The following is a 5,719-nucleotide window of genomic DNA, read 5'->3' on the forward strand; positions in this document are numbered from 1 at the left end:
TAGCAAAGTATGCAAAGTATGATCTGTGTTTTGATTTAGTGCGCTGATCTTAAACGTGCATTGAAAAATGTTGATACTCCGACTGATGCTCCTACTGTTGTGGAGTGACTCATGCAGCCAGCTATGGCTGCAGAGTTTGGTAGTACATGTTGTTCACGTCGTTTATTGTGAAAATTCGGTCACAGTTCCTATGACCACTGTTTCATTGCTTTTATGGATTTATTTTGGTGATTTTCGAAAAGTTTTTTGGTTTGGCCATGTTTGTTTGTTGTAGTATAGAGTTAGACTGATGGCCTTAATCTAAGTTGTCTTGTGGTTGTTATTGTTTGACTTACATCCCACTGGGATATTTGCACAGGGTTGGTGTACGGTGATTTTTTCTGCAATATTTTGCCGTCTTTTCTTGGATTTTCTGTTTGCACTTAGTCACTTTAAGATGTTTTCTTGCTCATGTTTTTGTTTTTTGTTTGTTGCGGTTGCACCCGATTCAAGAGCCGAATGGCTCACAGGGCTATACCTAATAAATGAACTTTGAACTTTACGGACTGCACTTGCATGCCTGCGGGAACGTACAGACCGTGAGCATTCAAACGACGAAACAGACATCGCACAGGGTGCAGCAAAACGCCGTGCATCACTACGGTTGGGGACGAGTCTCTCGTGGGGTAACTGTTGACTTGCCCACAGAGTCGTACTTATGTTATAGACCTCAGGAGGGATGATAGGTTGAGTCAACCCCAAACCAGTATGTGACCTCGTAACCTTCTGATTGCGAGGAGCTCGCTCTCTCTATGAGCCACTCCACTGCTGACCAAAGGGACTCCACTAGAGGGAGCCGTCTCGGGTATTTGGTTTACTCTCTAAGACTGAGCGGACGTGTTGCTAGAAGTGGGCTCACCCACACTTTACCCCACCACACGCGACCTGCGTATCGACCAATTGCGATCTACCCATTTAGACGACTGCCAGGTGGAGGTGATTGGGGCGAGTTCAACAAAGTTTCCTCATTGCTTTGCTGTGTCGGAAGATAGAGAAGGAACGAGCGACCTCTGGATTGAGAGTCCAGCGTGCAAACCCTGGCACCCAGAGCATCTCGTGAGCCAGCTGACAGACCATGGCCAATGTGCCATCGAGTGGACGAAAAGTGATCCCAACAAAGTAAAATAAACTTTGTTATAAATATAAATATTTATTTGACAATGTAAAACTTTTTATACTTCTAATTTAATCCTGTTTTGAAGCTTTATTCCTGTGCAGATCATTCCATTTAGCTTAGTTTTTTTGTCCGGTTCAGTTAATGAAAAGGGGTTAATACCGGTTTCCAGTTCCGGTTTTTGGTTCCAATGAATAACTCCTCTTTTTGGGAGCCCCTCTGCCTGAAGGCGCCTGGTCTTGATCAAGCCGAGCCCTGAAACATGCGGTCACTGTTGTGAATACTGTTCCCTAACCCGACAGGCCCTTTCTGATTCAAACGTCACCGCTGTACCGAATTCTTTATATCAATGAATTTAAAATAACAAAGGGCGACGTTGGAAAGTTCATCTTCATTGTAAGACAGTACACGAAGGTGCGTTTTGTATCGTTGCGATGTGGTCGTCTCTGTGCAGGGTGGCCGTGGCACCCATGAGAAGTTGGCACGGACAGGGAGGGCATTCGCATGGAAGTGGCAACTCCACCCACGGATGGGTCAGGGGCCGTCCATAATGACGTCACGCACCTGGGGGGGGGGGGGGGGGGGGTCAGACATTTGTGACGATGTATGACGAGGGGGGGTTGAGAAATGTGACGTCCCGTAAAAATGCGCAACTTTAAATAAATATGGACAACACGTTCTACTTAATTAAGTATACTTTTTAATAAATGTTTTCTCCTAGAACTTCAGAGTGCAGCGCCACATTAAATACGCACTGCAATTACAATAGTTTAAAGCGATTTGAAGCATGTTTTTTTTTGGGGGGTGGGGGGGGCAGAGCTTTGTGACGTCATATTTGAGGGGGGTCTGACTTTTTGTGAAATGTCAATCTCAAGTGTAGATTTGAATACAAACCGGGATAGGCTGTGACGTGGCGAGTCGTCTGCCCTGCTTTGACAGATTTTATTAATTGGAGCAGCAGTTGCACTAAAGCGAACTGTGGCACATTATGAATGGATCACTCTTTTAATTATATCCTTGTGCAGCAAGGGAGTAAAGTGTGGTTCTGTGAAAGTCCTGATGTGCAGTGCAGTGCATCAATGCATGTGATGACTGAGTCGGGCCTGTAGGTGGCTGGCAGGGTTATTGAATGACCGTGCGGATACCCCAGCCACATGGTTAATGGCGACTCGGAATAATTGCTGTGTGTGACACGTGCTGGTGCATTTTACAGGTAAAGGATCCAAAGGTTGTTTTTGATCGTTATATACATGTTCCAGACTTGTTCTAGACTTTTAGCTTCGCTTTGAATTGTTCGTTTGTGATATATGCAATTAGAGGCGTTTTAGCACTGTGCATGGTAAAGGGATGACGCACTGTAATTACTTACTGTCATTATAAATCTCTAACTCTAATACTGTTTAGTCTATAACCATGCCCATGTACCCAGAGTATGACTACTTGCAGTGCTATTGAGAATAGAACACATGTAAAGTAGTAAGCTCTACAATGGTGATATACAGTACGTATACTGTACACATGCAGTACATATAATGGGTGTAAGATACCGATATAAGTGGATGGTATAGATAGACATACAGCTTAGGATTAAAGGAATATTCGAATAGTGATGTGCAAATGTGATTGTCAAAGACAAAGATGGTTTATCAGTAGTAGAATTTGGTTTTAGAGAAAACTGTGATTGCATAACCGCACTTGAATACACCAGCCACATGGTTAATGGCGACTCGCAATAATTGCTGTGTGTGACACGTGCTGGTGCATTTTACAGAGTGACGGTGCTGTTCTTCACAAGATTGCTATTAACCACAATAAATGTGCTTGCCCTCGATTGGGAGCACCTGCCCACGTCCTTCATTTCGAGTGTGCAACAGAACCACTACGGAAAGTTCTCCATACATCGTCATCAGCACTGTTTTATACAAATATTTGTAACAGCATCTTCCAACCATTATTGTGCTTTAGTTTTTTTGCTGGCAAAGCTAATATTAATAATGTTTTTAGTAATACTGAGCTTGCTAACAGATTGTGGTCATTGGACATAGCTTGACAATATTCTCAGCCTGATTAGAGCCCCCGCATTAATATTCCAGTTGTAAGGATCGCCTGCAGCACTTACAATATTAAAATTATCTTCCATTTATGTTTCCCCTTCAATCTTTTTTGTTGTTTTTCTTTGTAAATGGCTTTTGTGTAAGCAAAGATCTAACATACTGAGTTGCGGGATTTATGTTATGTCAGTAACTATTAACAAGCTGTAGATTGAGTCTGTATGTGTGTATTTTTAGCCTGTATGGCTGTGGGCAGTGAGCCTCTCTAGTGAGCCTGTAGCGTGAGCCTGTTTGTGAGGCTGATGTGTGAAGTGAATCTGTGCAGTAAGCCGGTCTGTGTCTAGTGAGTCTGTATATCGTGAGCGTGTGCAGTGAGGCTGATGTGTGAAGTGAATCTGTGCAGTAAGCCGGTCTGTGTCTAGTGAGTCTGTATATCGTGAGCGTGTGCAGTGAGGCTGATGTGTGAAGTGAATCTGTGCAGTAAGCCGGTCTGTGTCTAGTGAGTGTGTCTGCATATTGTGAGCGGGTGCAGTGAGTGGCGACGTGGGGCGTCCGTAGTGGAGCCTCCTCGAGACCGGTGTTTGTCAGCAGCTCGAGTGGCGTGTGCTGTCTGCGTTGTGGACAGGAATTCAACTTCCTTCTTGAGCTCGGCACACGCGCCCCTGCATCGTAGCAGCTACACGAGGTCTGTTGCCGTAGATTGGACAGGGCACTCAATCTCTTCATCAATAACGCTGCATTGACGGGGAACTATGTATCTATTCTCGTTGGTTCTTTCGGTAAATATACTCTTAGGTTTTTTCGGTAAAGTCACGTAGGTAAAAATAAATAATACAAATAATATAAATAATAATATAAATAAAATAATAAATCACGACGTTTCGGAGGCAACACAAGTCTCCATCATCAGGTGGGACCGTCACAGCTAAATTTGCTGTATCAAGTGAGGCAAAATTCCAAGAGACAAGCTCTTAAATACAAGTTAAGGGGGAGGGGGTGAGGGGCTTATCTGAATGTGGTAGCCAGGGAATGGAACGTGTTGGGGGGGGGGGCTAAAAGAGAACAATCTTTCGGTAAAGTGACGTAGGTAGAAAAATAAAATAAGATAAAAAAAATCACATCACGACGTTTCGATCGCAACACAAGCGGTCGTCCGCAGGTGGAATAAGTATAACCCGTAAAAACAAAGTTTTTCACTATAAATCCTTTATATGCGTGGCAGCGAACTTAATATAAAGGATTTAAAAATATATTCGCCTGTGGAGGACGCGGGGATCGATCCCGCGACTTTTGGCATGGGAAGCGAGGGCGCTACCAACTGCGCTACTCCGCCACGGCCTGTGGAGGGGTTACGCTCTGGGCTCTTACACTCTTACGTTCAGCCAAAGCCATGAATGCGTTCTATTTGAATATATGTAAAATACAATTTTTTTGCCTAAAAAGTGTAAAATTTTGGGAATTTTTTTCACGAATAATAATTGTCTGGCACAACGAGTCTGTGTGGAAAATGTCAGCTCGATTGGATCACGGGAAGTGGGTTAAAAAACGACCGAAAGATTTGCACGGTCCTAAGCAAGCAAGCAAGCATGCAAGCAAGCAAGCAAGCACGCGAACTTAATATAAAGGATTTAACAAAAATCATCCAGCAGTGGAACTGCTGAACCAGGAAGAACACAGTGAGAGAGCTGTTACAACAAGAGGCTATATATGTTGGCTTGTTGTAGCAATAGGTTATATATGTTGGCTTGTTGTAACAGCTCTCTCGCTGTGTTCTTTCTGGTTCAGCAGTTCCACTGCTGGTTGATTTTTTACGCATGAGGACGACCGCTTGTGTTGCGATCGACCGCTTGTGTTGTGATCGATACTTCGCGATATATTTTATTTTATTGTTCTACCTACGTGACTTTACCGAAATAACCAAAGAGTATGGATTCCTGCTGTCACGAAAGCTTCAAATCATTATGTATCTATTACATATTCATTATTTAAAATATTTCATATTCATATATTTTACTGATCTTTTGCGCCACTGTTAAGGCACGGAGGGTGACATCAGAACAGCCGCTGCAGAAACTGCAAAGAAAAAGTGGCCTAGAATTGTGAAGCCAAAGCAAACCGCAGCAGCCTCGCCCCACTGCCCACGCCTCCTGTTACCCCTTCAACCCGCATCTCGCCGTGGGTGCAGTGAGAGCTCTGGTCTCTCCGGTACACGGCCAGACGGGATCCTGGAGGACACGGGACCACCTCATCGAGAAGGACGACTTCTAGACCCACACCGCCTGCTCTAGAGCCATCTCTTCCAAAATAACCTCCTCCAGAACCTGCACCTTCCACAAGACCCACCACCTCCAACTCCAAGACCAGTCCCTCCACCAGCTTCCAGGCAAGTCGACTCGACTATGTATGGTTAACATGTAAGAGTGTAGGGAAAATGTACCAAGTATGATTGTGAATGTACCGATTTGTGAGGCGTTGCGAGTGACCATTGCGTGTCGTGAGCCTTTGTGTGTAGTGA

Source organism: Lampetra planeri, chromosome 66, assembly GCF_965212315.1.
Source record: "Lampetra planeri chromosome 66, kcLamPlan1.2.h2, whole genome shotgun sequence".
In the NCBI taxonomy this organism is placed as follows: domain Eukaryota; kingdom Metazoa; phylum Chordata; class Hyperoartia; order Petromyzontiformes; family Petromyzontidae; genus Lampetra; species Lampetra planeri.